Source organism: Calidris pugnax, unplaced genomic scaffold (genome assembly GCF_001431845.1).
Source record: "Calidris pugnax isolate Ruff unplaced genomic scaffold, ASM143184v1 scaffold25, whole genome shotgun sequence".
Lineage (NCBI taxonomy): Eukaryota > Metazoa > Chordata > Aves > Charadriiformes > Scolopacidae > Calidris > Calidris pugnax.
The window spans coordinates 7405923-7431629 of NW_015090805.1; the positions used below are offsets into that span (position 1 = coordinate 7405923).

General features: G+C 41.5%; 1 protein-coding gene across 4 annotated transcripts in view; it reads right to left on the reverse strand.

The window, feature by feature from the left end:
- Positions 1-10525, reverse strand: part of KCNE2 (potassium channel, voltage gated subfamily E regulatory beta subunit 2) — a 64600-nt gene extending 54075 nt beyond the window's left edge. For 3 of the 4 annotated variants that reach the window (XM_014938274.1, XM_014938273.1, XM_014938272.1), the window contains exons 1-3: positions 8842-10525; positions 2419-2516; positions 2226-2300 (exon numbers count right to left, since the gene is read on the reverse strand). The gene's annotated coding sequence lies outside the window, so the exon portion shown is untranslated. The remainder of the gene's footprint in view (positions 1-2225; positions 2301-2418; positions 2517-8841) is intronic. The other variant, XR_001411502.1, reaches the window with a different exon arrangement.
- Between the last annotated feature and the right edge of the window lie 15182 nt (positions 10526-25707).

Consider the following 25707-nt stretch of genomic DNA (forward strand, 5'->3'; position numbering starts at 1 on the left):
ATGTACTGTGAAAAGCCAGATGCATCATGGATGATAACCAGCAGCTGGGCAAGCCCTAGCAGATATAGCCTTTGACCATGGGTTTCCTTCATGCCCATAGTTGTTATTACAGTTTTCTCTGTCACTCACTTCACGGTCAAGCGTACATAGATGCTTACGATGGAGATCTAAGTCCCCATTACTTCCAAAGGCTGAAGAATAAAGTGTTAGCATCACCTCTAAAGCGCTTTCTCAGCCTCCCCATGCCTCCTGATGCACTTGAAAATAACACACACACACCCCCAAAAAAAACCCCAAAGAACCCCAAGAGGAGTTTAAAACAAAACATGGAAAACCCTAATATAGTGTGCAAAAAGTTGAAGTCCCACCTGGATTTACCTCAGCCGCATTAATCTCCAGAGGTGGTCCCTCCAGACCGGGTGGAGATTACCCTGACACGGCCTAATGCTTGTAGGTAAAGCATACACATCATCATCTCATCCTATTCAGAAATGGTAAGGCAAACACAAACACAGCATTCTCCTGGCATGGTGCACTTAAACTGCATCCTGTGGTGCCTCAGGTGGACGCAGGCCCATCCTACAGCATTTTAGATCAAGGAAGGGACAAACAGATGAAACCCTCTAGTGCCCAGGGGTGCCAAAAGCCTGCTGCCTGTGCAGTCAGTGATGAAGGATGCACGAGGCATGTTACAGGTGTGCTGTGTCGGGTACATAATTTCTTCTCCCCTTTGACCACCTAGGGAGCCAGGGTCTGGAGGGTAGGTGGTCTGAATCAGGCGTCACTCTCTCAGCCAAAGACATCAAAGTAGGCAAGCAGGATACAGCTGGATACTCCTGCTTTCTCCTGAGTATGAGCCATGCCTGTGGCTCTCCTGCACAATTCATTCCATTGATGTTGTTCAGTTCTCATCCTATAAAGCATTCATTTAACTCAGAGGGGAAGAAAAAGTCAATTAAAAAGGGGAAAAAAAAAAGTGCAACAATGAATTTTTAACATATTGTCCCAAACAGAAAGCTGGACCAGGTGCAGACCCATGATTAGGATCAAGTGATGGGAAGACGTCCAAAGCGTTCAGCTGGGCTGATTGCAGAGGCCTGGCTTTGAAGACTGTATACAATGAAGCAACTCATTAATAGTTGGACTTTCACCTTCCTGGCAACAGATGAGTCATGTATTTGAGAAGGTCAGTGCCTTGGATTTTAAGAATGGAAGAGAAGATCGGGATCATTTGGCCTGCAGTACTGAGGCCATACAACTTTCTTTCAGCATTAAGACTGCATGAGGCTAATACCTTCATCTGCCTACTGCCTTAGTTGCTTCTGCATGATTAGGCCAGGAGGGAACCACTGACCCAACTTACAGCTAAGCATGTCAACCTCAGTAACAACAGCAATTTGCTAAGACCCGGGTATTTGTTACTTTTCTTATGTTTCTCACTTTCTTCATCTGCAGCCAACCTTTCCAGTTCATAAATGAGATTCCATTAAAGCAATCTGATCCCTTGTTTACAGGATAGTCCGTGTCTCCGGGTTATGACTAAAGCACCAGATAAGCAAAATTGTTAAGCTTTTGAAAAATGCTCTTAAAAGCACAAGTAGTCTCACTCTTTTTCAGCAGGTCACTTGGTATCACACTCAGAGCATCGACAAAGAAAGAGTTCTTTACAGTGTGAGGTAGGTTGAGCCTCTTAGGCGAGCAGCCGCAAGGACATTTTGGCTCCTGCTTTTAACACAAAGGGAAGCAATGGTTTCATTGCCAAATAAGCAGGACCAGAGAACCACCTGGCTGCAAAGCTGGGCTTTCTGAAGAGCTTCACACTGTGTCAGAAGGGGAAAGCAATGAGTGCACACAATATCAGGCTTTTGAGGGAGATACTTGTAAAACCAAGAATTCTGGTGTGTGCTGATACGCCTGACATGTGAGATGCACAGGAGTGGTTTGTTGGGAATACCAAAACAGTGTGAAAAAAAGCCTGAAACTGAGAGCTATGGAACATTTCTACATCCTACCTGCCAGCAAGTACCAGCCTGCCCTCAAAACAGAACAGGTTTTGAACATGTGTTAGAACACTGCTTGGACAGAAATGGTTCATAAAGCTTATTGAAGCCAATTAAGGTGGGAAAAAACCCAATACAATCAAACAGTTCTAGGTCCTTCCTTCCCCCAGGAAAGCAAGAAGCATCCAGAGAAGCTTCCAAATAATACATTTAATTTTCACATACCTCTTCCACCCACTTGGCGTGGGTGCACTGGAATGATTTCACTAGCTTCTAATATTTCACTTGCAAGAAAGATCCCTGTAAAGGAAAGAAAGTGTCCAGGTGACAGAGTTCCAGATATTCACATATATATATCTAATATGAAGATATTCATATCTTCTTCAAAAAGCTTTGGAGAGAGAAAATGCAGACCAACCTCCCAAGTTTGTATCTTCTCCCAAGTTGTATCTTCTTTCCTGAGGTAGTCCTGTGGTCCTTTTCCTCAATACCAGGTTTGGAAGACATCTCTGCCCCCTTGGGAAAGAAATTAAAACCATAGGCTTTCCCAGAATAACCACATTTATACAAGCTTCCCTTCCCTAGAGGAGAAAGAGAGGGACTCAAAACCTCGAAGATTGTTTTAGAACTTTAATGGCGCTTAGCCAGAAATTTCAAAAAGGCTTCATGTGGCCATAAATCAGCTGAACCGGTCAATGTGCAGAGACAACTGACCAAAAGACTCACCCAATGCTAGATGATTCACATTTCTGAGAAAGCCATGAAACAAAAGATTTTGCCTTAAAAAGCGATGGGTCCCTTAACTTTTCTTAGAGTCATAACACACTGCATGAACTTTCATGATTACAAGGACCAACATAACTGAATTAATGAAGAAGTATATCCAGACATTTCTTTCAATGCTGGCAAAATGACAAATACACACCAGGTGACCAAAACCTCAACATCCTACACCCTAAGCCATAAAATTCTTGCATAAATATTCTCACAAATACTTCTGCTGAAAGACAACAACTAGCATCTTTTTGTCTGGTATATCATCTATTTACATAGATTTTTTTATGTCAGGAAACTTTTTGTTTGTCTCCTTTCATGTTGAGTTCCTTTCTTATAGCTACAGAGGCCATTTTTCTGGAGGAGGTACTAATGATTCTGCCTGTCTCAACTTATATTTTAAATACGAGTGACTTTTAGAGCAAGTAAAGCCCTTCTGAAAAAGCCTTGAAGACATATTCACTCAAGATGAATACATAGTGGGTTGGGTTTTTTTTGGAATAGGGAAGGTATCTTATCCCATATGGTTTTAGGAATAAATATAGATGCCAGCAGCAAGTACTAGGGACTTTCAAACACACTGAAGATTCCTATATTCTGACTGGATTCTTCACTGTATATGTGCTGCAAATTGGGAAGAGTGGCCTCTCACATAATTTTCCAAATATTGTTTGTGGCCCTTAACTGATACAAAAGAGGCACGGATAGTCCTTTGTGCTATCCTTGCCTTTTTCGTCCTGGGTTAGAGTCCCTAGTGCTTTATGTGAAACTCTTTTGGAGGAAAATAACATTATGCTCTGTTGAGCAGGCTGGCAGACTCCAGTTTCCAGACAATGTTCAGAAATAGATCACTTATAATGACAGTGGCCCAAGGACTATAAACAGCTTTTCCTGCAGTGCTAACTAGGAAATACAGGTGTTGGTAAATGTCTTGGGCAGGTCTCCCGTAAGGAAGTGAGTGCATTACCTAAGCAGTCGGACATCATCCTCAAAGCATCCACAACAGGATTTATCATGGCCACAGTGAGTGCTAAGATCTAGAGAGCTTACAGGTAAGTGGAAACCTGTAATATATAGATGCAGTCCCCTTGTCCCCACAGCTCAACATCACATCTCAGTGGTGTAACTCACAAAGTTCTGTGACTGGAGATGTTCATGGAGCTTGCAAGGCACCCTCTGTTCTGTGGCTGCATCGCAGGGTAAATTAAGTGAACAGAGGATGCCCACTAAACAGGGTACAGGTCAGGCCCACATCATATAACACAAGACCACAAGTTGTGTGAATATCACTCAGGGCTAATGGCTGGAGAATTAAATCATTTTGAGGTGCTCCTTCTTGTAGTAGTTTCCTACCCGGATCATCCTTGTTCATGGCAACTGAAACATCTTCAAAGATGCTGTTATTGGTACTTCCTGGCTTCTGTCTATTCATACAAGACAACTTGAATGCCTCTACTTGTTTTAAACATCCTGTTCAACCTCTGGTTACTATGCTTAGGGAGACAGCAATGCAAATGTATAGGTAAAGCAGCAAGGACTTTTACAAAGCCACGCAGCAAAAGCTGAAGCTTCACAGATCAGCTTCAGCAGAGCTACGTTGATTTATAGGAGATGGCCCACATGTATCTGATGCAATCTGCTGTCCAGGAAAGAGATCATATGAGCTGGTTGTCCAAGACAGCACTGGGGACCAGTGACCCAACAGGGCCCTTCCAGATTAATATTCCAAAATTCCTTGAAGCTTCACACAGGTCCTCGGGCAGCATGCTTAAACTTTGCAAAGAAGGTTCATGCTCAGGTGCTTGCTGTAATAGATCGACACTTTGGAACACTTTTATTTTCAAATGTTACCCTCCACCATGAAGCTAACTAGTTTGTAAAGATCAACAAGTCAGAGCAAGCATCTCCCTCTCCATGAGTGATGCGGTTAGCTCTGCATTACAAGGTTTCACCAGTGCTTTTTAACTACTGGGTGCTTTTCTAAATTGAAGACCAGGCCCACTGGTCAGCAAAATGAAAAGACAGAGCCCCAGGCAGTATTCAGTTCATAAGTACCTGCCAATTTGTTTTGCAATTGCACTGTTATTTAAAAATGACAGTGTTGAATTAAAAAAAGTTTCAGCTGGGTATGGAACTTTGCAGCTCCACGGCAGATCTGCCAGGGCCCGCTATCTGCCAGCCCATAAAACATTTTGCAATCGAGTGTGCCAACCTAAATTAACTGGATTTGAGGTCAAGTGGCATTCACAGCTGCGTGCTCTGCAGAAACTCTGAGAAGGAGCAGCAGCAATACCTCCTTTCCCTGTAAAGCATATTGGAAATAAATAAATAAACAAACAAAAAAGGTAAAATCCACTCACTGTTCTTATGCTCTTTTTTATGGGGTTGAGCAATATTTATTTGAAAGCTGTAAAACCACAAGTACTTGGCATCTGCCCTCTTTGATCACAGCATAGTTTAATGTAGGGCAGGGGCATCATTTCGCTGCTTTTAGCAAAGTTAAAATTGGACCTTTGAATCATTACATTTTTCTCTAAAACCCGCCTGTACTTGGACGTGCTAAGCCACCATTTTATAAGTAAATATATGTAAATATAATCTATATACACACCTCCTCATGTTTTCTTTCTTGGCTCGTTGATATTGAGGAGAGTCAATTGAAGCTAATAGACCAACCATTGGCAAAAATGACTGAAAGGTTGTCAGCGTATGACATGACCACAGATGCAGCCTTCAGCTTCCTTCTGCCTCAGCTTGCAAAAATGTCCACTTGCCATCCAGCTAACAGACAGGTACTGAAGCCTGATTTATGTCTTTTAAATAGATTGAGATCATCATATAAACAGAGCTTGTAAAATGCAGAGAATTATCATTATTTCACCAGGCCAGATCCTGACGTCATTGCCGTTTTCCACTGAGAGAAGAAAATTCTCTTGGCTTCAACAGTGGTTTTGCCTCACTAAAAGCTGAACAAAAACAGACTGAGAAAGGACTCGGGACCTGTCCAGAGATATTTATTCTTAGGACAGACAACACATACTAATGAACTTCACCACAAAATAGCTTTGCTTTAGATTGATCTATCTCCCACTTCAGTAGGGCCACCTATAGCAGGTTGGCCAGTCTGCATAGCTATAAAAGGTGAGGTGGCTTTTCCCTTTTTTCAAAGAAGGGACTGTGTAAATACACTGGACCAAGGGACAGATGACCAGTCCACTTGCACCTGCTTGGTGTTTCTCTTAAAAATTGTCCTGTGCCATGGACAATCTTGGGGGTCAAGAGTTCTTTCCACATGGTTTTTCACCGACCCTTCCCAGCTTCCAGTAGGGCATTTGTATTTCAGATAGCATCAGGTCCAGAACAGCTCTGTTCTCAAGAAAGTCATTCCATCTAAGAAATGACCTTCATCAATGAACATCATTTCATCTAAGTAGGTCGCTTTGTCAGCGGTCCTAGGGTTTTAATGGAAATGTTTCTATTTCAAGACAAATGCTCCATACCCTGATTGTTGCGGTACCACATTTGGCATGTGGAGTCCTAAATTCAAATCACCCAGAGTGAAACACAGTTTGGCATGAAAAACGTCAAGTCTGCTTTGGGCAAAGCAGGAACTTAAAACCAAATTTCCTATGTGCCAAGCCAGTAACTCAACCATCAGGCTTTGGATCACACAGGTCTTGTCCATGGGCCAACCAACCCTGAAAGCAACTCTGGGAGGAATCTTCCAGTCCTAATCACTGCAACAGTGATTCCAGTTCTAATCACTGTAACAGGAAGCAAACTGACTTTTGATTTCATGATACCTGACTCTACAACCTTGGTTCTTTAAGAGCTGTCCCAGTGCAAGCTTCATCAGTTGAAGGCCTGGGTCAATTAAGTGGTTTCTCCTCTTCTATCCTGACAGATATGGGGAGTATTAGGGGGTATTCTTGTTTTATAACACAGTCACTGCATGAATTCCATTAGATTAATTTAAAATATCCAGGTGGAACCAAAGGTCTTTTTGTTTTGTTGTTGAAGCTGGGTGTCCAGCTCATTGAATTTCAGTAATATAAGAAGTATTTCAGTATGTTGGAAATCTACCATTTTTCAAAAATTCAAAAAAAACACTGCAATAATTCCAGTAACATTGGAACACCTGGTATTGAAAAAGTACAGCCATTAGAACTCAGAAAAATGACTTCTTATAGAGATATTAATGGGCTCCATGCTTGTGTTTTCTAGCAGAAAGTAGATCCTGCACAGCGCAAACAGAAAATCATCACTGTGTATGGGTGACTCATGTTTCAAAATGCTTCCATCCTAAGTCCCTTCATCCTTCTGGCTGAAGAATTAGTCAGAGTGACGCACAAATTTATCACCTCCAGCTGCATTGCAACAGTCTAGTGCATCGAATCTTGGAATAGGAGGAATCAGAAAAGTCACCCAGCTGACCTCTTGCATGAGATTTCCAGGTACCAATAATTTTAGAGAAGCCAACGCTTCCACTGCATACAGATCTTGAGAACAGAAGTCAAGCCAGTTTTCACATACTTCTTTTTTCACTGTTTATCACTGCATGTGTTTGTTTACACACATGTTCTTTAAGGGCTGAACTTTAAAAGCATGAGATACTCACATTCATGCATAGTTAGTGGCAACTGAGCATATTTAACACCACTGAAATTCGCAATGTGTGTCTCATTAACAAAAGCCTAAAATAAGTACACGAAATTTAAGCAAAAGAGTAAAAAGTTTAGCTTATTGCGAGCAATATTGATTTTTCATAGTAAACCCTGCTGATAAGAGCAAACATTTCTGTGAGAGATTTTGCATAGCAGGATAAGCAGAAATATCCCTTTGCCACCTAAGAATGAGCAGCACTAGGTGAGGTATTATAGTGCTTGTCACCCTCTGTTCTTTGTTAGAATGGGAAAGATGGACAAATACTTTGTGCATAAGGGAGTGTCGCTACTCAGTTATTTCCTCCTTGTCTGCCAGACCAGCTAAACAACCAGCAAATACACAAATGAAACAAGAGACTATAGAAGATTCACCAGCTAGCTGGTTAGTGAAAACTCAGTGCTGCTTCACCCAACCCTACTAGTGGGAGCAGCTGGAGCAACCCAACAGCCCCTCCACGGGAGTGTTGGGGACAGTTTACCTCGGCCCACTTGGATATGGACCAAGCAAGCTTGGTCCTAGCTTGCCACAAGCTCCCTGTACAAGAAGTAGGACACAGGGAAGTGGACCGTGCTGTAAGCAGTACGTTAATGGATCATTTCTTCTGCTGATTTTGCGAGGTGGCTCACCAGAACCTCCCGATCCCACCTACAGTCTTATGAAAGCTCTATAGCAGGGTAGTCAACCAATAACACTTTTGAGATGCAAATTAAGTCCTTGGAGCTTAAAACTTATCTGGGACCTGGGAGAGGGAGTTACCCTTTTTCTAAATCAACCTGACCCTCTTCTATTTAAACCCTGCCTCTCCTTTAGTCCCTGGGCAATATTTTGGGAAATAAGGGTGGGCATCACAGCCAGCTGCACATGTCATGATCTCCATGGGATCACCCCACCCCAGAGTTACCTCCAGGCTTCTGAAAACATCCAGCCTTCACATAAGGTTGTGAACAGGCCTCCTCGTTGCTGAAAGGTTCATAAACTGCCTAAGATTTTCTTACAAAAAACAGGGTCATTCTAGCCATTCCCAATGGCCCCTCCAGTCCTGTAATACTAGCCATACTCTCAAAGACAGCAGAAGACGACCTCAGAACCACCAGATAGTCTCAAACAGATCTAAGGCTGGGTTGGTCAATATGATTCTATGTCCACATAAACACATAGTACAGTCATCTTGTTTTTTCCTCTGATAGCTGATCATCTCAATTTCAAAGGTCAGTTACCTTCCCACACTCTCTGCCACATGTAGGCCTGCATTCCATGTTGCCACTATGAGAAGATATCCATTGACATGCCTGAAATACCACCAGGCAGCATAGATAATCAAACAAAATATTTCCACTCTCACATAAGACAACTAGCATCAGAGGTAATTTTCCTGCCACTCACCTACCTCAGGTTCTCTTACCTGTCCCTTCCACCCTGCATGTCTTTCTTGGCACCCTGTTCCTTCTTCTCTCTCAGTCCTTTGCAGAGAAGACCTAACAGATCCTTGTCAGGGCTGGAGAGTTGCACAGGGCTGACTGGGAACTGGCAGAGTCAGACTAGAAAGAATCAGCGACAATGGAAAGAAACAATAAGCCCATCAGCAAAGGCTGGAATAACCTAAAAGTCACAGTAAGATTTAAGGCTATGCCAAAGCTTGAAACATACCTGGTCTGTTTTTACAATGAGCAGCTCTGAATGTCAAAAGAAAAATTGCACTAGGAATTGAAAGGGTGGCCAGTAGCCAAGTAAGAACACACAGACACTTAACACTTCTCCATTAACAGCAAGGGCAGAAAAACTACAAAACAGTTATTGCTAGTTCAGTGTGTTCACAGCACGGAGAAAGCAGTTGCTTTTCTGTCAGAAAATGGCTGTTGAACAAAGGAGGAAGATGAATGAATGTACGGATTTTTCCGAGTCCACAGCAGCTCAGATGTAAGGCACTAAGATGGGGTGACACTTAACAGGGTCCAGGCTGTGCTCCCTCAGAGACCACCACCTCTCCTGGGCAGGGAGCAGGGGAGAGCAAACACAACAGCGCTGAGCTGCAGGGGAGGCAAGGAAGGCAGCCAGTGGTCTGAGTGGGAAGGGAACCAAGGGAAGTCAGCTGCCTGGGACACAGGAGAAACAGAAAAGACTGAAGATGTCAACACAGATGAGGTGCTGGTGAAGAGGAGAGTGGGTGGGAGGAGGGAAGGCTCAGCCCAGCAGCAGATCTCCGCAGCTGGCAAGAAAGAAAGTCAGCCACACGAGCCCCTCATGGGAACAAGGAGCGGGAACCAGGGAAAAGCGTGGTCCCCAAAATACCTAGGGGGACATGTGCAGGAATAGTTACCACGATGTAAACTAGGGTGTGCATTTCCAGTCAGTCGGCTGCTCTCCGATGAGGGCTTGCACATGCACACCAAGCCTTTCCCACAGCCAGCACAGGTTAGCTGGCCCCATCCCCACTGAGAGGCAGGAAAACCACCCCTGCTTATCACAGGGTAAGAAAGTGCACATGGGCAGTCCTTGAGGAATTGTTCCACGCTTTAAGTAATTCATTTGTCTGTGATTCTGTATCTTGGGATGAGTTACCTGTGAAAGCTTTTGTCAAAGGGGTATAGCATCCTGGAGAAAAGATTCTGGAGTCTGGATTCTTCAGCTACAGTCAGACACATTTAAAAACATTAAAAAAACACCCAAGACAAACAAACAAACAAAAAATACCCCAGACCCCTCCAGAACAGAACAGAAAAAATCCTTACAATTTTCAGCGTCTTTTAGTGTCCTGGAAAAATTGCAAGTAATCTGAGGAAGGAGAAGAAAGGTTATAAACATTGAAAGTACAAAGCCAGGCAAAGAGTAAATGAATACCAAGCTGGAGTGGGATTCATGTCAAGAAAGCAAGCTACAATTTCATTATGTGATCTTACAATAATTTGAGTTTATTTTAGTAGGCAGATGACCTCTTGATAATATTTGTCATATCCTTGCCATGTCCTAATTAACTGATGCTGCCAACATCTAGCCAAGGTGGCTAAATGTATAAATGAGCTCTTGACTTAATCACCAGTTACTTGAAAAACTTTTTATGAGAACTATATGTGCAGAGACTGGGTAACTAAAAAAAAAAAAAAAGGTCTAGAATGTTTCTATCTATTTTGCTGTGCTTCTAGTTTAAAAAAAAATTAAAAAAAAAAAAGGGAAAGAAAGAAAGAGAGGAAAAGAGAGGGAAAGAAAGAAAGAGAGGAAAAGAGAGAGAAAGAGAGAAAGAGAGAAAGAGAGAAAGAAAGAGAGAAAGAAAGAGAAAAAGGAGAGGGAATTAAAAACTAACATTAGTCCAAACCCTTAGAGAGCAACATGTAACAGCTTGAGACAAGTAAAGCATGCAGCATTTGGCACTGAACAGTGCGCTACAAAACAAGGAACATACACTTGAACTCATTTCCAGATCTCCTAGCAAACAAAAGTACCCACTGCCCGGAGAGGGTCAGCTGAAAGGATCCCATTTCCTAGAGAAAGCTATTAGCCAATACCAGCTCTTTGAAAATGCAAGAGGTAACCCTGGGAGCAGACCCCACTTTCAACTGTACAGAAGGAATGACACCTAAATGCTCACAGACCGTGTCAGAGGCAAACTAGCAGAAAGCAAGCCCCAGTTCATAAGTTACATGTGGATATTCCCCTGCGATCAATGCTTTCAGATCCTGGAATAAACAGAGTAATACCCTTTCACTTACTTATAGTTTTAATATTCCCTGCTGTTGTTTTTGACCTCTGCTAGTTGAGATTCAACTCTGCTGCTATGGGCACTGTGAAACTGTTCACAGCTCTTTCACCAAAGTCCCACCTCAGCCAGAGTATCCGAAAATGCAAGCTAACACCTCAGACAGTCTCTTCCAAAATGCAAACTGCCACCCAACTGGTCCGATAAGGAGCATCAGCCTTTCTTAGCCCTGGGATTCAGCCAGTCTGATTTACAGTCCTGACAACAACACAGGGAAGTGACCCATCTTAGCTTTTGAATATAAGTCTAACTTAGAGGCAAAACCCACATATTTCTGAGACCTGACACACAGTTTTGTGCTATTTGTAAGAAATAGTGCTGGTATCCTTGAGTTCTGTGTCAGAGAAATGAAACATTTCGGTCATTAGCAGATAATATAACAAATTATGTGGTAGGAATAGACATCTTAATTATAGATGCAAAACCACCACTGAGAAGTCGTGGAGAACAAAACTTGTGCTGCTACATGACAGTGCTGCTTCTTGTGTGAAATTTATAGTCATAGAAAATACATTCCCTGGACCACATGAAACCCTTAGTACTGTGTTCCTTTCACAAAAAGAAACCCAAGAAGAACCTATGCATTCGCCATCTTATTTATCAAAACTAGTATAGTTACTAGACACGATTTCAAATCAAGATATTTTTCGAAGACTCTTCAGCTGCCATGCCAGAATGAGCTTAATGTTGGGTCAAACTGCATGAGTAGAGAAGGAATGAGACACTTTACTGAAGGAGCTTGCTACATTGCCTCCAAGGAAGTAGCCTCAGAAATGAAATATCAAGACCCACATTAGCTTTTGGTGATAGTCACACTAGCAATTACATAGCCAAGCAATAGTCAACACACACCAGATTTATCCAGGAGGAGTATTTTTTCACCCACATTTTTGGCATTGCAGGTTTGAAATCCACAGCAACCGGGGGATATTGGTACAAGAATATGAAGATCTACAGCCCAACAGAACAATTCTGAACATTTGCAGCCAGCTCCTGGGAGATTTACAAGGCTCCTTTCTGGGATATTTGCGAGCTTCTCCCATCACATCCTCCTAAGGACACATGGGACACAGAGCCTCTAAGAAATCTCTTGAGCTACCACCACTGCCAAAGAAATTCATCTGGCTCGCAACATACCCGGGTGCTGACTCCAAGAAGCTCTCAGGAGCAAGAGGGAAGCCAACGCAGGCCTCTGCCATGAGAATACTTCTTGCAGTCTGCTCCAGCAGAAGCAGACTGAAGGCAGCTATTTCGGGCAGCCACATGCTCACAGCTTCCTACTTTCCTAGACGCTGTTCGGGACACACGGACTTGCCTGGATGCATGGGATGAGTAATGCATGAGCTACCCAAGAGCTGTCCATGAATATTAAGAATTGTTCTGGTTATTGCACGCTACAGCTTACTGAGTATTTTAAGATTATTGTGGTCTGCCAGGCTGAAAAGGTTGGGCGCCACTGATCAAGCCAAAAGAGCCCCGATCAAAAGGAGCAAGTGTGAAGCTCTGTGGGCTGGCAGCAAAGCTAAGTTGTCCGCTTGGTGTTCATGCCAAGTCTGGGCAAACTGGCATCTCCCATTGTGCAGTTAACTGGGGAGTCACAGCCCAGAGCTCCTTCCTCTGCATCTTAAAATGGGTTACAGCTTCAAAACATGAGTTTAAGACAAAAAGACAGCAGCATCTTTACTCCAAAGGGCTGCACTATGGGATTCAGAGGTCCTAGCTCTAAATTAAGGCACTGAAGGTCACAGTGAAAAAAATCCTCTTGTATGTGTCAGAGAGAGTTGCTCAGGGTCCAGCCTGCATCTCAGTTGTGGCCGCCTGAAGATGTTTCTCAGGAAGATGACACAAGCAGCCGACAGAAGTGGAATAACATCAGGCAAAGATAAAGGGAAAATCAAAGAGAGGTGGTAAAGACAAAGCCCTGCAGATCACAAGTAGTTGTAGTGGTGCCTGAATAACCCTAAACAGCCAGACTGGGCCTGGCAGAACAAAGGTCAGCCAGAGATAACTTCAGTGTTTCACTGCCACTTATTTGGCAGATTTACCATAGATTTACCATCAGCTGGTGGCTCACAACTAGGACAACTGTGTTGTCCTTCACTGCCCTTCGTTTCAAGCTTTTAGATAGCCTCGAATGAGCTGTCAGAAACTAGATCCCCTCACTATGCTGTTGAAGTAAGCAAAGTCAGGAGCAAACAGAAAAACAGAAAACTTGAGCGAGGTAAAGATATACTGCGGAAAATCCACCTACCAACAACTGAGGGGCTAACTCTGTGTCTCTAAGTGCTCCAAAAGGTGCTTATCCCCTTTCTAACATTCACACTTAACTAGAAACATTAAGAAAATACATCTATATGCTCACCAATCAGTAAAAACCATTGTGAAAGAATATGTGAGGGATTATGTGAGGTATAGATAGATTTTTTTAGCTGTGTGGTGTTCATGCTAGTGTACCAAAGGAGTTACTCAACGAATTTGCCATGCCAATAATTCTTTCTTCATTGTGTGGGACTGGGGGAACCACAGCGCTAGAGAAAAGCAAAATACCGATTTTCAATAAAAGGGGAGGTTGTATTATTATACTGGGCTGCTTAATCTTGTCTCCTCCTAAACGTACACATTGTGCTTTGCACAATGGGTCCTGATTGTGGTGGGGTTTTTAGATGCTTTGATAATAATAGCAACAACAATGAGTAGCAATTAACAAGAAATTCAATGGTCCCAGAAATTACCCCCTCATAAGTCTGACTACTGTATCTAGTAGTAATGGAACAAATATTAAGAAAAATAAATTACTGAACATCTGGAAAATAACAGACTATTGAGCAATAAGCAGCACAATAAATCTGGTCAAAAAAAGATATGGCTGCCTTTTTTGACACAATTTAAAAAATGACTGCAGTATACTCAAAGCAATACATGTATTACAGCTATATCAGCTACAGCTCTCTAAAGCATTTGTTCCAGTGCCAAATAAAATCTTTTTTTTTTAAAAAAAGGAGTCAAATTAACATTTTTGGCAATAAATAATATGAAGATCAGAGCTGCTAAAAGGGCAGGAAAGAAAAAAACTACCTAGCATCATTTAAAATACAAGGCTAGTGATACCTAAGAGGTCAGTGCTAGACCATGAGCTGTTTTATTGAGTATTTCATTCTGTGCCATTTAGATCTTTCCTTCACTCTCCTTGTAATACCATATGAGATTTCCCAGAAATATATTGCTCTGTGTTGATATTTTCATTGTCTGGAGCTGAGGTTTGGAGGGAGGAAGGGAATGAGGGAGCTATTTATTCTCTCACCCTATAAATTCAAATAGCTTCTGAATTTTTGCATAATACTTAACACTTTTTAATCATGACCTGGAAGGAGAAATTCACAAATGAGGAATTCAAGCTGGTATTACCTTACCTCCCACTTATATTGCCTTCCACAAATTACCAGCAATAAATCCATCCCAAGCTAGCCCACAGCATAGCAAAACACTTGAGCATATGTTCAACTAATGGCACAGCCAGTAGTCACTGAATTTAAGTAACTGCAGTTACTCTTGAAGGCCTTTTTATATCATCAAGTTGCATTAGCTAACGAGAACTCTTTCCTCTATGCGAGGATGCAGAAGAAGGTCCTAAGACATCTAACACTTGCAAGAGCAAGAAAACTCTGCTGTGGACTTTGCAAGTTACCACCAAGAGGAATTAGCACAAGTTGCTACTAAATGGAGCCTTTAAAAATAGGTGAAACAAAATTCTAGTAATTACACTCTAAAGATCAACCTACGCTCACACAGGCTTGGAATGGGCATTCTCAAAGATCTGGACAGTGTTTGAGCAGGGCAGAGCCATCTCTTACAACATGGACTTGAGGAAGAAAACTTTCCACAAAAGGCTGCATTAAATCCCAGTGTCTTCTCTCCCTGAAGGGAAAATGTGGTATGTGAATCTCACTGTGATAAAAAATTTTTTAATAAAAGAAGCTGTTTCTATCTTCCCTCTATTTATTAATAATTTGATTTATGGGAGTTTCTAAAAATAAAGAAAGTACTAAAACATATGACTGACCAGTACCCTATGGCTTTCTTCCTCATGTGGAAACTTGAAAGTGTTTCTTTAATTATTCTGTATTATGTGAAATTCATATGACTATTGGCACTAACATAAACAGTTCTCAGCTGGGATAGTTACTTGTTTTTTACCAAAAGAAGATGGGTAAACTGGTGGGAAAAAAAAAAAAAATGGAAGGTAATTTAGTAGCTACACAGCAAATAAAATATATTCTCTGTAAACGTAAAGAGATAATGTATGGATGGCTAGGAATATTAGGCTGCTTGGGCAGTTGACAAATTAAAGGGGATTTTTTTTCTTAGTTCCTTATGACTGAGCAGCGCCTCATCTTCTGGAACCCTGAGCAAGAACAGCAGCATATTCTTGACACTTCAGTTAACTAGCAGGTCATAATAAAATCCTCATATCGCTTCAAATCAATCTGAAATAGTAAATTTTTCCTTTATTTATTTGTAGTAAACCAAAATACAGAGGATGGAAAACATTGTAGGCCAAGTGAGATGTTTAATTTGATCAAAAGGGAAATAACTTTGTTTTCTTTTAAATAAAATTCAGGCACACTCTGAACTGTTTGTTGCTATGAATTTCAAAAACGGGAATGTTTCCCTTAAGGACAGTCAAAGCGAAATGTTCCTTTTTTTCTTTTTTTTTTTTTTTTTTTTCCTATTTGGGATTTGTTTGTGTTTTTGGCTAGAGGAATTGGGTGAATTTGACATGACACTTCATGAAGGATGTGGGAATACTAAACAGAAGTAAAAAGAGGGCCTGAGAATGATCCAGTGGCTGGCAAGTAGCTCTTGAAATGGCAGGCTTCGGGACCTCGTGCTATGCAGCTCATAGGAAGGGAAGATTGATAGGCAACAGAAAATAACCCGGTCTTTTAAACCCTCTTGCCAAAGAGACAGCCGTGGCTGTCCAGTGGCTAGGAAGTGGTTTGGGATGATCAGGAGTGGTTCAGGAAGAACCGTCCAGCACATCCTGGGGAGCTCCAGGACTCGGGGAGCACTGGGTAGGCACGCTGGTGCTCGCTCAGCCTGGGTCCCTGCCCAAGTTCACCAGCATCCCTTCCTCCATGTTGGTGTGACCCTTGCAGAAGAAAGGATGAAATCCTGTACTGTTGGAACAGCTCATGTTGCAGGTTTACTCCCAGTTAGAAGTGGCCATGATTTGTGTGGTTCAGGAATATGTTTGAGCATCTTCCCGGTGTCTAGCACAGGATTATTCCTGTAGCCACGTGCCATGGGCCTGCTGTTTTGCCTCTTGTTCTTCCTCTGATGTGAGACTGAGTAAATTCACCTTCCTTCTTTTGGAACCTACGTGAGTGGTCCGGTACTAAGTGATGGATTTTATTAAATCTGCATTTTGCTGGAAGAAGGTGAGGAGAAATAGAAACACAGTGGGGGAAAAAAAAAAAAAGGCATAATGAAAATGGAACAAGAAGTGGGTATAACAGAAATCAATACACATGAAAGAAAAGAAGATGAGGGGAAAAGACACAGAACTTCTCATCCGAAAACACAGTGTACCTGCCATGTGTAGGGCATGCATTTCTGCCAGCATAGCTCTGGGGATGAGTTTTCTCCCTCACACGTAGGACTCGCCTTAGCCACAGGTTTTTAATTTGTTACTCCCTTCCAGAAAAAAATGACTGAATACCACAGTGGTAAAAGGTTCACTATTCACAAATCCCAAATTAGTTTGTGATTTGAAAAACCTCAAACTCCTCAAGGTTCACTTCTTACTGCATAATGACTCACTTCGTATAATGAAGTCTCAGTATAATAAAATCTGGATTAAGCTATTGTAGCTCTTAGCTGAGCCAAATAATTTTGCTAGGTTGCTCTTAATACTTTTTAAATGAAAACACATTAAAAAAAAATACCCAACACAACTAGAACAAGGGTCAGTACAACGTCATAAAGAAGAGCAATGCACTAGTGATGTAAAGGTAATTGTGGTACCTTGTTGCTGTTGAGAACTCAGAACAACGTGTTACTTGTCGCTTTGAGAAGGATGCTTGGAGGGAGTTACCTGTCTGATTCAGACATTACACTGCTGGATCTCATGAGGAAAATCTCCAAAAGTCAAAATAATAAAAGTAATATAAAAAAAAAAAAAAAATGTTTGCACATAACAGCCCATGCAGATTGTCAGAAAACATAATTCTATATATCCCCCAATTGTGCCTGAATCAGCCTGAAATGTTTTTGAGGTTTTTTTTCTTATTTACTCCTGTCCAGACTCAAGCCTCGTTCCAGCCCATGTCAAGTTGTGTGAGTTCCTGCACAGACCCACAGCAGTACCCAGCTGCTCACACCTGCAGGCCACCAAACCCCTCACCCAGGACACTTCATGCTTTGCTGCAAGAAATGTTGATAGGCAAATAAGCCATCATCAGAGAAGCCTTCTCTTAACCATAGAGCAGTTTAAAGTCAGTGAAGAGTCTCACATTGGACACTTTATAACATCTCTTCTAACTTTCTTTTTTTCCTTTCTCCTGTACACACTGTTCCAACTCTGGATAAGATTAGAGGCGGGAACCTGGAGCACACAGCCAAAACTGCTGAACCCTCATTTTCTATGTGAAGAACGCGTAAAGCTTTCACAGAAAATAATGTTTCTTACCTTTGGAAGTACCCTGGCTCCTGCTGTAGCGCTGGGATGGAGTTCAGCAGTTCCTTTGGACTTACAAGGGATTGCCGGGAGTGCACGCGGAGCTGCAGCCAGGCCACCTGCAGTGCTGGGGTTGTTTTCTTGGCTTGTTTGCCAAAAGAATTCTTTGTATTTCTTTAATCTTGCTCAAAAGAAGTTCTCTGTTTTTCAGGGACCGCAGGTTCACTTTAAATTTTTCATAGATCTCTTTTTCTCTTACACCAAAGGGACTGTTATGATCAGTTGAACACACCACAAAGAACAAATCAGTGACAAAAAAAGGTAGATTTCTACCTACCATAGAAGTCACCTGTATAGTAGTTGGAATAACTCCATTCTGAGTTTATCCATGGATAGAGGCTCTATTTTGAACTGATGCTTTGGGCTTCCCAGACCAAAAAGTGTCATCATTCAAAGTGTGAACACCAGAAACAGGTGCTGACATGAATTGAGCCTTGCTCTTCTGAAGTCTGTTTTTCACTAGTGGCATCCTCCCTTTCCCAGCAGAAGGACTGGTCAGCAGGTAAGGAAAGGACTTTAAAATAAACTACAGAGCTGGATGGCTATTCTTTTCCCTTAATCATCCTGGAAAAGAGGTGCCACAAAAATGTTGCCTTGATGTCTATAAAGCCCCAGCTGTCAGTCAGCTTGCAGTTAGCCTCGGACAAGCACTTCTGTGCAAATACAGCAGGCCAATACTTGGTATCAAATGTACAATCTCGTTTTGTTGGTTTTTTGTTGTGTTTTTTTTTTAATTTGCTCCAAAGAAGCCTGAGGTGAACAGCCAGATGGTAAATTATTACAAGTTTGGCACCAAAGTCTGGTCTTGTATCCTAATAGAGCATTTGTCATGGTTACATATTGTATCATGTTCTAATTTATAATGCAGTTATGCCCATCTGCGAGGCCAAATTCTGCTCCAAGCTACACAACAGTAACCCCACTACAGCAGGGATAAAGGCATAGGAATGAGCAGAATCTAGCCCTGGTTCATCTAGGCTTCAAAAGGCCTTTAGAAATACCAAGTAAACAAGCCTATATACACTTGCTCAGATGTCTAGATGCTCTGAACGGGAAATAGATGGAAACCATTCACAGTCTTTATTGGCACAATCAGAATTCAACAACAACAACAACAACAAGTCTTTGTTTCCAAAGAAGGAGTCTTATCAGCAATGGTACAAGCAGATATTCATTAACTATATATTGGAAGTCCATCTTCCAGTACAACACAATCAAAAGGGAATCTACAATTGCAGGATAATGTCTCTTGTTTTCTGCACAAAACAAATAGTGATAAAGCTTAGTCTTGATAAACCCACCCTGCCAAAGAGACATAGCAACAAACCTTCCCTCCAGGGAGGCAGTGTGTCTTCCTAGGGAAGCACTGAGAATTGCACATCCTCTCCCATGCCCAGTGATGGGAAGGCGATATCTAAGTCTGTGTTCAGATTCCTCTTCCATTAGTCCTCAGAATAATTCTTTTGAGGACAGACTGAAGCCCAGGCTTTTCCCCAGACACAGGCATTTTTGTTTCAGGCAAGCAGTGTTCCTATATCAAGGCTTTGTCAGTTTGTACACATCAGTATAACTCCACCTACGTAAGTGCCAGGTATTTTGTCAGAGTCTGTGATCCTCTGATTTCCATAAGGGAATGATCAGAAAAACTGTTTTAGGCACTGAGGACAGCTGAGCTTTGAGCAGGTAGGCACAGCTTGCTGTTGTTGTCAGTCATGGGCACAGGTGTGGAGAGGAGCACGATTGCACTACAGCCTGCTGCCAATCACACCTTTTAAACCCATCTCCTTTAAAGGGGACTCCCAGGAAGGAAAAACAGAGTACACCGTAGCCCCATATGCTTGCCAAACACCAGCTTGCAAAACTGAAAAGGACAAATCCTTGTGGTGGAGAGGAATCCAGTGAAAGCAGTGCAACCTCACCAGCCCAGTGGGCTGCCCAAAGCCGTCCATGCACCACAGCCCCAGTACTCACTGGCTCGGCACCTCTCTGCCTCCCCAGGTGAGACAGGGGCCAGGAGGCTGGTTAGCACTTCGCATATGTGTCAGCAGAATGGCTTCTCAGACCACGTCTAGAAAGTTTCCAAAACTTCTCCAAGAGTTATATTGAAATGTGTTTGGAAAAATGTGTGATTAATTGCAAGAAGGCTTGGTGATACCGTTCCGTGAATTCACCGTTGTACAATGTGCCATTAACTTTAAGTTCCGGTGAAAGAAATATGGAGAAATTGATTGTCCACACTGCACAGAACAATTGCTTTCTAATGTAACGCCTTGTTAAGTTGACTTTGGTTTTATCGAAAAACTTTATCTGGGCTGATGTTTTTTTCAGGCCTACTCAGTGCCTCTGGAAGCTATTTGCGAGACCCAGGCAATGAGTATTCCTACAGTTTTTGCACCATCCAAAAACTGACCTGCCAGAAGAGCTATTACTTAGCCCCATAATAATTCCTTCAAGGAAATGGCCTAGAAAAGGGCACACAGAACTCTGACGGACAATGGGCCCAAAATTCAGCTGATATCAACAGTCATGTTGTTAATTATGTATTGTGAAAAATATGACTGTGAGACTGGAAAGCACTGTGAAACTGTAAGGAACTGAAAGACAAATTAAAGGTTAACATAACGTTGAATTATTTTATATCTGAGCTTTGTTTGTTTTTATCTAATTTTCTTTAGCACCCAATTGTACTGTAGATCAGCTGCTCCTGAGCTCTGAGATAAATTATTTCTCAAGAACAATCTTACATTTATATTACTATAATAACCATTACCCTGTTGACAACATTTGTATAATTGATTCAGTCTGTGCATAGGCATCACTTCATGCACCATAGAAATTATCCCACTTGCAGACAAGTCTGTATCGGGAGAGCGGGAAGAAGCTCTGCAGACAACTGGAGAGGAGTGAGATTCATCCTACCTCAGTTGGGGAAAAAAAATTCTCTGTGGTATAGAATGAGTTACTTACATTGTCTGTACAATTCATAGGGAAAAAGAGACCGTTCCAAAAGGCAGCTGGACACATCCAAGGACATTATCTCTCTATATGGACCCCATGAGAGTTCCTAGTCAACGAGCTTAGGCTGGATAGCCAGCATTTAAATGATTTTGCAGAGGTAAGATCACGTTACAGTGAGATCTCCACTGAAGAGTGAGGCATTTTTCGTGTCTGCACACATACCCTGCAGAAGTATGATTTTCTTCTCAGCCAGGCCCTTTGGCATTCAGGTGGTCAGGTGGAAGATAACATGAAAATAGGCAAGAAGGGCAGATAGCCTGGTTCCTTGGATTTTGAAAGCAACTGAAATCACACTACAATTGCAGATTTATCAAAAAGACTTGTCAAAAAATTGCAACCTCCTAAATTATTCTTTGCCATACAGTGATTCATAATCTTATGAAGCATGAGGCATTCCTTGTGAGCATGAGATGCTGGATTTCCAGTGGATCCAACATTGACAGCAGATCACATTTTCCTGTGAGGTGGTTTAACACACCTCAGTCAAGGAGAATTCCTTGATGTTTCTAAGGAATATGAAAAACTGACTTCTCAAGAAGAGGAAGCAAATCATTCTGAATGTCCTGGTTTGGGACAGAACAAAATCAATTTTCCTTTTCAGAGGAAGGACCACTATGGCCACTAATACCAGCTGAAATTTTGCCTTCAGCTAATACATGATGAAATCATGGAGGAACCAGAATGAAGCCTAGAAAAAAAGAAGAAATACAGGAGTAGAATGGCAATTAAACTGAAGCAAAATCAGGAACTGAGGGGGAAAGGGAGTAAAAAATAAAAAGAGAAAGTAGTGTAAGAGAATAAGGAAAGATAACTGAATGCAGAATAACCAAGCAAGCCAATGAACAATAAACAGATGTGAAGAATTAATTGTTGGACATTGACCAGCAACATATCTGAGAATTGGGAAAAGAGGCAGAAGAAGGAAGGGAAAGAAGCCAAAAATCACAAGACGAATGTTTTTATCTTCCTAGTATTTGTTTGTAATTGTACTGCATGAACCTGATTTTTTTTTCTGAACTAGTCGGAAGTCTTGCTGAGAATCTGCAGCCTACCACTAACAAACACCATGCCTCTCAGAGGCTCTTCGGTTGTTAATCACACACCAGTACATCCTTTAGTGGTCTTCCCCTGTTCTTTCAGATACGGTTCATACAGATTTTTCTCTCTGCTGTGTGAGAGGCCTCTTGTAGTCCCCAGGAGAGGCAGGGTAAATACAATACAGCTATACTTTTGTACTGACAGAAATAATAAAATGTGTGCAGTGGGCTACTCATGCTGCAATGGAATTAGTTCCTCCCTGCATTCAAGTTTAAACTACTGAAGCCCTCTGCCCTCTTTAGCAGGACAAGATCTCCTGTGACTCTCAAGCTGCAGCTGTAGAAACATAATTACACGCAAAGTGGCCTATTCTCTTTTTAATTTTAATTCTGTCCATTTGTGTCTGTTATTTGTAAAGTAATATTCCTCATACCATTACATCCTTCCCACTCACATTGCAGAAAGGTATCTTTGTTCTCTTCCATGTTTTTCTGCAGGCTGGGAGATTGCTCACCCTCCATATTTCAAAAACCACACATATACACACAAGCACGCCCACAAGCATGGTATGGTGCTTAACCATCATTAGGTCTCCTCAGACCCGCCTTTGCTTTCAACCAGTTTTATAGACCCTTATTTCTATAGGGACTCAGCTACCTTTAAAGTGATGAAGTACCACTTTTAACAGACTATAACTGGTCTTTTTAATAGCTCTTAACTACAGTTCCTCTGCCTTTTTTTTTTTTTCTTTCAAAAGTGTTTATATAATAAAACTTGTGAGAATGCAACAAAAAAATAAAATAAAAAAAAGTACAGCCTGAAAATCTGTGCAAAACATGCCAGCAAGCTCTGAACTTGTAGCTATGGCCCAAGGGTTAAGGCAGATGAAGATATCATGTGCCGGCGTATTCCGTATCCCCCTGCGGCACAATGTTTGTCTTCGAGCATCTGTCTCTGGACAATTGTGTAATACAAGGCAATGAGGTGTCTGCAGGATCCCTGTCTCTCAAAGTGAAACTGGAATCTCTCTGCTTACAGCCTTTCTGGGCTTTATCAAGCCAGGCATTATGAGTTTTCATTCGCACTGCAGATTATATAGTTCAATACACGATCACAACTGTCCTTTTAAGTGATAGGTTAAATTGAGTTCATTATTTTGTGCAAAAACAAATGATCCTTTTCTCTTTCATTCTGGGTTTCCCCCTAGGCACGTATAAAAAAATCTTTCTCCTCTTCTAAGGACTTCTCTGACCCTCTGTTAGAGGTTACATTTTGCAAACCAATTTTTCAGCTAGGAGAATGCAGCTGAAGCTACCCCAGCTTATCTAGCCCGTGCACCTTGTGTCAGGTAGCCCGGCATCAACCTGTAACTGGAGGGAACTGGGAGGAGGGGAGGGGAGCTGCAGGAGGAGCCGCTGTGTGGGGCGAGTAGTGCTAGCTACAACCCTTTGTGACCGGCCAGCACAGGCTCAGGATGCTGCTGGAATGAGTGTGTTCCCTCATGGATAGAGGAAGAACAAAATGTACCAGTGATACAGCCTGTGATGCAGTAGCATTGGCCTTGGGAGAAATAATGCTTATGAAAAGCACTCAGGGTATAAAAGTTGAATTAGGTTTCGGTCCCCAAATAGTGGCCTGGCCGGTGTATAAAGCTCAGCAGCAAGGCAAATCGTTCTCACGGAAGCAAGTTCATACAGAGCAAGACTGATACTCTTCCCTCATGCAGACTTAAACCATTTCTGTTCACAGCCAGTTCTGTTGTTAGTAGATATTCGGAAAATTCCTGGTACAAGGTGCAAATAGCTTAAACAAAGATCATAGAATCATAGAATATCTCGAGCTGGAAGGGACCCATGAGGATCATGGAGTCCAACTTCCTACTCCTCACAGAGCTACCTAAAATTAAACCATATGACTAAAAGCATAATCCAAATACTCCCTGAACTCTGAGAGTCTTGGTGATCTGACCACTTCCCTGGGGAGTCTGTTCCAGTGACTGACCACCCTCTCATTAAAGAAACTTTTCCTAATGTCCAGCTTCCCCTGACACAGCTTCATACCACGTCACAAAAGTTGCAAAATGTGTAGCCTGATGGGCAAAATTTTAACCCCTGACCAAAAAAAAACCAAAAAAACCACCCCCAAAACCAACCAACCAAAAAAAAAACCTGTAATAACTTTCTTTTCTTTTATGGTAATTCGTTTCTTCATTTTTCTCTGAAGCTAAAATAATCGAGATGGAAACAATGCCCATTTAAAATCATAATAAAAGTGGAATGGAAGATGTGAGTCATATACAGAGTCTTCAATGAAAGCTACGTGGTGACATAAATCAAATTTTAGAAGACAGGTCTTACTTTTTCTATCCTAAAGAGTTCAAAAACCTGCACACAGTTGAAAAATGAAGATGATGAAGATCAGGTTGGTCCAAAATATGTATTTCTTAATTTGCCCATTTATTAGCTAACTTCTTTTATAACATGATGCCATGAAGAATATCAGTTTTATATGGTTTAACTCTGGGGTTTTAGTAATTTGAGGACGCAGTTTCAAAATATATTAAAAAAAAAAAAGAGCTGACCTTTCAGCATATGAGTGACTTCATGAGAAATTGTCACTTGCTTAGACCCAGACATACCTGTATATATCCTGCTGAACTAAGATTTAGAAGAGTTATTTGCAGTCTGCAAGAAAAGATAAAACAATTATTTATTACCTGTGATGAGTATTAATTAGAATAAACTAAATCAGTTGATCCAATAAAAAGTCACATTTTTAAACCTGCTCCTTTCCCACCCCAAAAATGCTTCTTTGTAATTATTTTTTTATATGAAACATTGCTGTAAAATATTTTCAAGCAGAGGCTGGTGCTCTCTGGCTCATACTCAATATAACTGAGACATTTTTCGAAGACAAGACAATTTGAAGTTCATGATTTTGCAAATTTCTTGGACTACTCTTTTTCTTTCTTAGGGGAGGAAATTTGAGATGTATCTTAAATTGACAAAGCCTCCTGTAAATGTCACCCTGTTCTATAAAATATTGTTACATTTTCTTAAAATGATTACAGCTATCAATTTACAGCTAGAAAAAAATTGTTCTAGGAGCTAGGGATAGGAGAAACACCTTGTAAAGTGTGGTTAATACATAAACCACAAATCACGATGTTTATATCAGGCCCGATTCTAAACTGCAGTTGCTCTGCTGCAGGTAGTGAATTCATTTTTTTAATGAGGTTTTTATCCTGGTTTTCTAAGGAAACCAGGCTTACATATTCACACAAACTACTGATTCTCACTGACGCCTTTTGAAGCTGTTGGCCAATTCACAAAACTTGACAGAGGTTTCAAAGATATTAAATTCACCCAGTGTTTCATGGAAATGGGCAGGCTAGTGAAAGAGACACTTAAATTAGTGCAAATTACTGCAAGGTATTATTAGACACCAGAGAAACCACACACAAAAAAAAAGATGGCTCAGGGAAAACAATTCCTTCTCTGTTTAGTAGGTCAAATAACCACTTGTTTGTGTCTCTCCACAATTCCCCTTTTTTTTTAACAGAGCAGAAACATTCCCTAACGTCCTTGTACGTGCCTGTCTTTGAAAAGTACATTACTGTGCTCCACCACCAACATATCGAAGTTTCTCATTGTTTCTCTTAGAGTGAAAAGGAAATGAAATTATTCCCATTAGACTGTGGGAGTTGGGTAAATGCTGAGATGGCA